The 10,544-nt window shown below is 43.0% G+C and overlaps 1 pseudogene; it reads right to left on the bottom strand.

Annotated features, from left to right (window-relative positions):
• Window positions 1-1,571: 1,571 nt before the first annotated feature.
• On the bottom strand, window positions 1,572-5,798 carry LOC136322766 (lipocalin Can f 6.0101-like; annotated as a pseudogene).
• Window positions 5,799-10,544: the final 4,746 nt, after the last annotated feature.

The following is a 10,544-nucleotide window of genomic DNA, read 5'->3' as shown; positions in this document are numbered from 1 at the left end:
GGGGAAAAGCTTAGTTTTGAAAAGATCTTAGTATTAAAAGGGTGGGAAAGGCTTAATCTTAAAACTAAGCCTTGCAGGCATCCCCAAACGACGGTCCACTGGCCGCAATGCGGCCTCCTGAGGCCATTTATCCAGCCCCCACTGCACTTCTGGAAGGGGCACCTCTTTCATTGGTGGTCAGTGAGAGGACCACTGTATTTGGCAGCCCTCCAATGGTCTGAGGGACAGTGAACTGGCCCCCTGTGTAAAAAGTTTGGAGACCCCTGCTAGGGTATAAGGACCCTGCCTACTTACAGCACATCACCATACCCAGTGCAAAGTATAAGTAAGCAAATATATATATCATATTTACAAATTATTTGACCAACATCCTGACATGGAGGCAGAGTAAGACTGGGAGCATCAGATCCCTAGAAACCTCTGTCACTAACCTTATGCTCATGATGACTGAGTCATTCCTCGTGCCTGACAACCCCTACCCTATGTAGTTCTGTTCCACCCACCAAGAGTGACTATCACACTGTTTATTTTTTAATTGAAGTTGAATGAGAAAGCTAGAGAGAAGAGAGAGAGAGAGAGAGAGAGAGAGAGAAACATCAACTCGTTGTTCAACTTATTTGCTCCATTTACTAGTGTACTTATTGATTCTTTCTTCTACTTGCCCTGACCCAGGATCCAATCATTTCCTTAAAGGGTCGGGATGATACTATCCACTGAGAATCACGATCAGGGCATTGACACTGTGTTTAAGCATGTCAGTTAAAATAAATATATAGGTGGAGGAAGAACTTTAACTACCCTTTCTTCAAAGCCCAAAGGCTCCAAAATAAGAGGTAAAGTACTTTCAGCCTCCTTGATGCCCCCGACAGCACCCAGTACAAATCACTAAGGACATCTAGAGCTCACATTATGTGTCCTCTAACTGAACGTGCTCACAACAGATAACAATGGTGTTATGAGGGATGCCACCTCTGTCAGAGATGGGTGATGGAGAGAAGCTGGGGTGTGGGGACAGGTTCTGACACATGGTGACTGGTCTCAGCCTCAGCAGTATGTAACTCTCACTCCCCATCGAGAGAGAGAATCCCCGGAGAGTACAAATTGTGGGCAAGTCTCAATTTATTTCATAGGATCACTAAGAAATAGGCAATTTAAAGGGCAAGCAGCACTCACAGGGACAGAGAATTACTGCAGGGGACAGAGATTCTGAGACTCAGGGAAGACTGAGGAGCAAGAGGACTAGTTGGGTACAGGTCCAAGGAAGCCTCCCATTCGCTGTGTCAGCCCCACGACGCTCACATACACAGAGATGATCACATGACTGGAAGATAAATCATTTATTCACAGGTTGAGGAAAGTGTTATTCATAGCAGAGTTCTCCTGAGTCTGGCAAAGAGAATCGGAAATTTGAAAAAAACTTGATTCCTAGCATGTTGATGAATTTTCTTGATGATCATGAAATATCTTGAAGATGCAGGGGTAAAGCCTTCATGGATGAAAATAATAAAAACCAGTTCACACACCTTGTCACAAAATGACATGGGGACCGTACAATGACGATCCTGGCGCACAGTGAGGGAAGATTCACACAGCACTAAATAAGCAAATGACAGAAAACATAGACACTCATTAAGCACTTCCTGGTTTCCACTAAGACAAATGGAATTTCTTTTATAGAGAAAAAAGGTGAAGAACTAATCATTAACCAGCACTCTAACTTGTTACTTGACACAATATGGGTGAGGAGGGCATTGAGTCGATAATTTCTCTTTTTCTTTGACTAATTCCATGGTACATCTCCCTAAACACAGTCTATGAAAAGAAAGAGGAATCATGGAAGGACCTGAGGCTGGAATCTACCATTGTCCACATTAAAAGTTTTTTGTAGCCTGACAAGGCAAAGACTCACTGGAATGAGCATCGGATTGGGATGCAGAGGACCCAGGGATGAAGTCACAAGGTTGCCACTTGTGTGTGAGATCATGGACATAAACCTATGGTTGCTGGCATGACCCCAAAGGTCACTGGCTGAAGCACAAGGTTGCTGCTTGAGCCAAAGGTCACACTGCCTTGAGCCAAGGGGCACTCATTCTGCTGGAGACCCCAACCAAAACACATATGAGAAAGCAATCAGTGAACAACTAAGGTGCTGCAGTGAAGAATTGATTCTTCTTATCTCTCTCCCTACTTGCCTGTCTGTTCCCATCTGTTCCTCTCTCTATCTCTGTCTAAAAAAAAAATATTGAGGAATTTTTTATAAATTGAGGAAGAATGGCAATAACCATAGCTGCCTTTAATTAAATGCTGACTCTACAAAGCCATAGTTGCTAAGACTTCCCTATATCATCTAAATAGAGCCCCACAGTAAATCTGAGGTAGGAAGCAGATGAGGAAATTCAGAACCGATTTTCCTGGTGGAGAACAACTGGACGGTGAGTCAGTCTATATCCAGATCAGAACTTAAGGAAGTGCAGAGATCAAAGGAAGACATTATCACCACAAATTGTTGGGTGAGACCACAACTTTGGGGAATGGAAGATTGATAAACACAGACATGTGTTTGAGTTTCATACTCACACCGAATACTTTTTCCTATTTCAAATTTTAAGTCTAACTATATTGAAGACGTTATCAATTTCTGAGGTAGATATCCACACAGTGATTCTGTATGGTAATACAACATTATTTTCCATTAAATTGCTTAGGTCACTTGCATTAAAATTCACAGAACTTGTGAGTCATGAGCCCAGGAAACCCTACTGCAAATTTCAAACTCAACCTGCTAGCGTCCTGACCAAATAATTTTCATTGCAATCTTTGAACATAAGCCTTTATTGGTCTTGGAAAGCAGTGATCCCTGGGCCACCCCCTCTCCATCAGATTTTACTCACCTGGAAGCCTGGGCACCATCACTATCTCGGTTGTGGAGACAGCGATCTGCAGAGGCAGAACAGAGCAAAGTCACTGTCCAACCCATTTACTTCCCAGCAAGAAACCAAAGGATTTTCTAGTTTAAGGAAGAGTGGACTGATTAGGTTAGAGAGGTGTTTCTTTTCTTAAATGTCTCCACTCAGTATCATGGGAATTTAGAAAAATAAAACCAGAGAGCTAAACTTACCCCAATTAGTCACATCCATTATGTTTTCCTTAGGAATTCCATGTTGTAGGCCAAGTTCCTCAAACCTTTTCTTGATAGTTGGACTCAAATCTGGTTTTCGTCCTGTGGAAACAATGACAGTAGCTGTTGTGTCTTGCGTGTTGGTCGTTGAGGCTCTTGATGGCATGGGGACAGGTGGATGGGAAATGGGTGGCAGTGATTGGTGCTTAGGCAGAAGTTAGGAATAAGCAGTATAACCGGTCTTGAATTGGACTTTTTAAGAATACGTTTGGGGCATGAAGAGAGATTCACCTTCCCATCACTAAGCCTGAGGGATTCCCCAAGGCGAGCACCTCTCTTCAGAGGAGGACAGATATCCCAGAATAAAAGTGATCAGAGCATTTTGTTTCCAGCCCACTCCAAGGTGACTGTTAGCATGAAGATACTCTACCGAAAAGCTCCAGGTATCGGGTTTCTTTACCATTCTTGAAAATCCTGTCATTATAAATAATATATTCACTATAGACTGCTTCAACAATGTGAAATAGATTGTATCCATCATCTGTGGAGGAAACAGGACACAGCTAAGAACTCTTTGATCCATGGGAAGCAGGTGAAACTTTCACCCAATATCTTTCACAGAACAGGATCTAGTGATATCTCATGTCCTCCTTTACATCTCCCTAGGCTTCATCAGGTGCTTCTATGGGGTAGAATTGACTACCAGTGACACATTAATGACTAGTGCTAGAAAATTCAGCCACAACTTCAACTTACCTTCTATTATCCTCCGTGAGGCTCACCTACCACCCTCAGCCATCTCTGCCATCTCTGTGTCTCTGTCCTGTCCATAAGCCCCACTGACACTAGATACGCCGCTCTCATCCAAGCAATGCGCTGTGGCAGTAGCCACCAGAAACCATCAGAGTGATTAAAAAATCAGAAGCTATCCAGAAAAACATACATTTTGTGTTACTTTTTACTTCTGTTGCTGGTGTTACATATGGCCAAGCAGAAATCTTATTTTAATGACTTTATGTGCCAGGTATTGGTTTTTACACACAGGTACTCCCAACATGAGGATATTGTTAATTACATGACCCGACATATATTACTTATGTATTCTTGATCATAATTGGATCCAGGCTGTCACCCTCTGCCTTAGTGGATAGAATGTCAGCTCTGCATGTGGATATCCTGGGTTCGAACCCTGGTCAAGACACAGATGTGAAGTGACCATCAACTGCTATTCTTCTCTCTCTCCCCCTACTCTCTCTCTCTTCCCTTCTTGTAACCAGTGGTTATATTGGTCTGAGTGTCAGCCATGAGAACTAAGGATGGTTCACGTGGTCCTAGCGCATCAGCCTCAGGCACTGAGGATAGCTCAGTTGATTCAAGCATCAATCCCAAATGTGGAGTCCCAGGTGGATCCTGACTGGGGCACTATTGGGAGTCTATCACAGTAGCCCCTCCTCTAACTTAAAAAAAATTAGATTGTGATCTTATTGTGATTTGGTAAATTTCTTGCCATTTAAAGTAGAATTTATAAAGATTTATTTTTATTTATACTTACAGAAAGTACTATATACACCATTTCTTTCAGTTGGAGGACAAATCAGAGTAAATTTAACACAGTCTCCATTTTCCCTGTAAAACAGAATAAGCAGATGACCTAGAGGTATGATAGAGCCGGCTCTTTCCCATTCCATCTGTATCCCGTGTGTCTGGTTCCAGTTAACTCGCCCTCACCTCCTGTAGTCCCATTTAAATTTAGTCCTCTCACCAGTTCTCTCTGAGTCTAGAAGAGATTTAAGTCATGGAGCCATGGAAGAGTGCCGAATGAGGAACTAAGATTTTGGATAATGGGCCACCATGTAAGTGGACACATGCATGTGTGTGTTTGTGCCTGTGATGTGTGTATATGTTCTGGTGTGTGTACGTGTGTGTAGATCTCCAAGAGCATATGAAATCTTCTGTTCTATTACCCCAAATATAAAGTGCTGTACTTACTTTCTCTGATATTCAAAAAGAATTGTCGAGTTGGCCAGTTTTTGCATGGATTCCACAAAGATCCTCAGGGTACCATTTTCTTCTAACACTTCCTTTACATCTGATGCCAACATGACAGTATACCACTCCCCTGAGAGCTGCAATAAATCAGTAAAATGGCTGTGGGGGAAGAGAGAACAAGGCACCTCATGGACACTAGTCTCCGGGAACCCACCCGATGGGCCAGACTCTGAGTGCTGATGTGAAGACAGCATGAGAACTCAGGTCAGTTGACACCACGTGTCAGGTACTTTCAATTGTCCCTCCACTAAATATGTAGGTCCCCAAGTGTTGTCCTCTTCACATAATAAAGTTATACTGTTATGTGGATATACTTAGTCCAAAGTCAGCAACTATCCACTTTCTCTAACATGTCAAAGCCTCTTCCTGTTTAGTGGGGCCACCTTGCTTCAGTATTCCCATAGCCACCCCCAAAGTCAGACTCCCTATGCTCCCCCAACTCTACCTTTGACATATCGAAGTTGCTTGTCACAACTTCATGGTGTCCTCCCTCCTGGGCACAGACCAGGGTCAGCCCCAGACACAGCAGCAGCAGCTTCATCTTGGGAGGGACAACACCGACTCGGCTGCAGTCACTGGGATGAGTCTCCCTGATGGTGGCTCCGCTCCCCAGCGCCTCTGTCTTTATATTCAGTCTGGGTCCCATCTGTAGTCCACAGGGCACCCCTTTCTCCTCCCACTCCTCAAATGTCTGTGTGCATTGGTGTGAAGCCAAAATTGTTCCTGTCAACTTCATCTCTTTTAGATGTATTCAGTGACCTAACATTACTCAAAAAATGCACTGAAAAAAGAAAAACAAAAACAGGCAAAAAAATAAATGTTATATGCAATCAAAGACTGCCTTTTGAAACCAGATTTAACCATGATATCTGAGAGCAGTGATGAGCAGCAGGAATGGAGAAAATCTGGGAAATGGCATGTGTGTTCCCTCCTTGCACCACCACTCACACGGCGTGTAGAAATAGGTGAGTCTCTCCATTTTAATCACCCTCAGAAACAGAGATATCATCTCTACTATGGTTATGTTACCTATCACAAACATTCAAATAGAGTAGATTAGGATAGGGTCACATAAAATAATGTCTTGAAAGTATGATGTCTGGTAATTAGTACTTTTAAATTTCTATTCTTTGTCTGAATTCCACCACAATGAATGAACAAATGCTTAAACACTACGTACATATAATTTACTCTATACCATAGATTCCTTAACAGACATGGACAAGGAGGAGATGTCACCCATTTCTTCTGGCAACTGTCAGTGCAGGTGGGGAAATGGTGTACATATTCAATACAAACTGCATTCTACAAGCATAGCTATGTTGGGACTCTCTCTTGTTATTATAATTTCTTTTTTTAGCTAGAGAAACTAATGAAATGTCCAATCATTCTGTAATAATCTTGTTCTTTCTTATGACTGAAGGAAAGGCACATCTATCCTGCCCACTGCAGGAGCCAAAATGCTTGAGGCATCCTGTGTCCTTGTCCCTACCGCATGCAAACATTGAAAGAGGCCCTGCATTTGTGGTTAAGCTTGCCACATCCCAGAATTTCAAGGGGCACATACATGGAGCAGGCTGGTATCTAGTCCTAAAAATGTCAATAATATTAAAACAAAGACCACCAGGATCATATCTGTAGTATGAAAAGCTTGGGTTAATTTTTGTAGGTAGAAGTTTGATCACCATGGGGAACCATGGTTGTCTCAGTCAAAGAGAATTAGGAGAAAAGATACTATAGGACTTTGGGACAAACTATGGAAGCTCTAGTTGGGTGCTGTCAGAGATCAGGGTTTCACTGTCATTGAATGTACCCATAAATCTTACCTATAAGGAGTGGAGAGAAGCATGACTATGAAACTGTATTTGATGAAGCAGTCACTCATTACAGCTAAGAGACATGTTTTTGGATTGCACAATAATATGAATGAAAAATATATTTTTTATCCCTTTTTGAAGTGGGGATTCATAGAGACAGACTTCTGCCTGTGCCCAACTGGGATGCACCTGACATGCCCACCAGGGGGCGATGCTATGCCCCTCTGGAGCTTTGCTCTGTTGTGGCAGGTGCCATTATAGCGCCTGAGGCAGAGGCCACAGAGCCATCCTCAGTTCCTGGGGCAACTTTGCTCCAATGGAGCTTTGGTTGCAGGAGGGGAAGAGAGAAACAGAGAGGAAGGAGAGGGGGAGGGGTGGAGAAGCAGATGGGCACCTCTCCTCTGTGCCCTGACTGGGAATCAAACCTGAGACTTCCACATGCTTGACTGGTGCTCTACTGCTGAGCTAGCAAGCTAAGGCCTGTAAAATTTTTTTTTACTTTTAATTTTTCATCCTTAGATATGTTTTTATTAATTGTTGCCCCATAATATGGTTTAAACAACATTGAGGAGACCTTGTTAGATGTAGTTTCATGAAAATATTTCTGTCCAACAAAACAACCAGTTACTTGTGTCCATCAGGCCGGCTGGTGATAACACTGAAGCCTAGCCATGGGGCTCAGGCCGTTCCAGGAGGGCAGGGACTGCATGTGTTTCATTCTCTAATGGGTAGTGGTGCTTCCTTGTAGCCAGAGGCAGTTAGCTTCTCCCTGTGACTTCAGGGGAGGAACAGGACCTGTCTCCAAGTCATTCTGGCTCAGCCCCTGCTTCTCAGAGGTTGGCATCTTCAGTCAGCCTACCAGCCTGAGCACTGTAACCCACCCTGCATGGGTGACCCAGATCTGTCCTCAGAACCCAGCAGACAGGACTGCTTTCCTTTTTTTGAAAATGATTCCTCAGCTGTTTCTGATCAACTGATATCTTCACTCCTTGCTTTTGAGTGTTCTTAACATTTCGTGCCTCATTTGCTGGAAATGTTTGGTAGAAGGATTCGGTTGCAGAGGGAGCTCAAGCTGCCATCCTGACCCATGAGTTGCTGAGAGTCTGTCTCTGCCTCCCCCTTGGCAGCAGTTTCCTAACATGGGACACTTCAGCCATTTCTATCACCCAAGTGGTCCTCTGTGCACTGATTGTTATTGTTTGTAATGCTCCTAACCTTCCCAAAGATCTACTAAACCAAGCTCTGTTGGCATTAGCTCTTCAGTTCCTTAGAGGCAACAGTTAAAAATGACAGCTCCAGCATGACTGAGTTGCTTTCCACATAGCCTTTTCCTATCTGACAGCAAGCCAAGCCAAGTGTGTGAGTCAGGAGAAATAAGCCTGAAGCCAACTTATTGTTCTGACGTGATGGCAGAATAAGACAGGACGTCAGATCCTGAGAAAGCCTTTGGTCATTATGTTCATGATGACTGAGTCATTCCTTGTTTGTGACAAACCCCACCCCATGGAATTCTGCTCTACCAAACAAGTTAAAAAAAAAAAAACAAGTGTTTTTTAAAATTGATTTTGAAGGTCAGAGAGAGCTTGTGAGAGAGAAAGAGTGAGAAAGAAGCATCAACTCTTCATTTGACTTATTGCTCCATTGACATGTGTACTTGTTGACAGCTTCTTGTACCTGCCCTGACCACGATCCAACCCTTGACCTTGGTGGCCAGGATGATGCTTAATTCACTGAACCAGAGGCCAAGGCACCGATGCTATAACACTGTTTTTAATCATCTGATTAAAAAAAGGATAATAAATGGAGGAAGAATCCTAACTTCACTTTTTACAAAGCCAATTAGATTCTTTTATTATTATTATTATTATTATTATTATTACTATTATTATTAAGTGATTGGTGGGGTGTCAGAAACAGACTCCAGCATGAACCCCAACAGGTATCACCCAATAAAAGCCCCTACAAGAGGATTCTCAACCCAGAAGGCAGTGGGGTGAAGAAGCAGATGGTCGCAACTCCTGTGTGCTCTTACCAGGAACCAAACCCTGGACGTTTACACACCAGGCTGATGACCTACCACTTAGCCTCCTGACCAGGACCTTTCATAGACTCCTAAATATAAGAGTTAAAGAAACTTCAGCCTCCAAGTTGCCTCCTGAGAGTACCCAGTACAGATCACTATGGACCGCTAGAGCTCCCATTTTGTGAACTCTCACTGAATGTTCTCACAGCAGATGATCCAGAGTCTGAAGGAGGTATTCTGAGAGCCTGAGGGTGACCAACTATCAGAGATGGGTCATGGAGAGACGCTGGCCTGTGGAGACAGGTCCTGACACATGGTGACTGGTCTCAATCTAAGCAGCATCTAACTCTCACTCCCCACTGAGAGAGAGAGAGTCGCCAGAGGGTACAAATTGTGCGGCAAGTATCAAAGTTTGCTTTATAGAGTTACTAAGAAATAGCCCATTTAAAGGGCAAGCAGCACTCACAGGGACAGAGAACTACTGCAGGCGATGGAGAATTTGAAATTCAGGGAAGACTCTGAGAAATGCAGGACCATTTGGGAACAGGTCCAAGAAAGCCCCATTTACTGTGTCAGCCTCTTGTCACTCACAGAAACAGAATGATCACATGAGTGCAAGGTGAATCATTTATTGACAGGTAGAGAAAGGTCTTATTCATGACAGAGTTCTCCTGGGTATGGCCAAGAGAGTTGGAAATTTGAAAATAAACCTTTGATTCTTAGCATGTTGATGAGTTTTTCCCAATGATTATGGAAAATCTGGAAGATGCAAGGATAAAACCATTATGGATGATAGTAATGGAAACCAGCTTACACACCTTGTCATTAAATGGCATGGAGACCATAGAATAAGATCCTGGCTCCCAGGTAAAAAAGGAATCACTCAGCACTAACTAAGCAGATGACAGAGATAACACAGACACTCATTTAAGCACTACTTGAGTTTCATTGAGACAAAGAGAATTTCTATTACAGGGAGAAAAGGTGAGGAAATGAACATCAACCTGCACTCTAACTTGTTAGTAGGCAGAATACAGGTAAGGAGGGCATTGCGTCAATAATTTCTTTTTCTCTATTGCTGTTCCCATCATACCCTCCCTAAACTCAGTCTATGAAAAGAGAGAGGAATCAATGAAGGAACCGAGACTGGTGAATACCATCTTTCATATAAAAATTTTGAGGAATTTTTGATAAATTGAGGAAGAATATGAATAACCGTAGCTACCTCTTATTAAATGCTGACTGTACAAAGCCATAGTTGCTAAGACTTCCCCATATATCATCTGAATAGAGCCCCGCAGTAAGTCTGAGGTAGGAAGCAGATGAGGAAATTCATAACTGATTCTCCTGGTGAAGGACAACTGGAAGGTGCATCAGTCTATTTCCAGATCAGAAGTTCAGGATGTGCAGAGATCAGAAACCTTCAAATAGAGTAGATTAGAATAGGGTCGCATAAAATAATGTCTTAAAAGTATGGTATCGGCCACACCTGTGGTGGCGCAGTGGCTAAAGTGTCAACCTGGAAACGCTGAGGTTG

The sequence above is a fragment of the Saccopteryx bilineata genome, chromosome 2, assembly GCF_036850765.1.
Source record: "Saccopteryx bilineata isolate mSacBil1 chromosome 2, mSacBil1_pri_phased_curated, whole genome shotgun sequence".
NCBI classification, from domain to species: domain Eukaryota; kingdom Metazoa; phylum Chordata; class Mammalia; order Chiroptera; family Emballonuridae; genus Saccopteryx; species Saccopteryx bilineata.
This window is presented reverse-complemented; position numbering and strand designations above follow the sequence as displayed.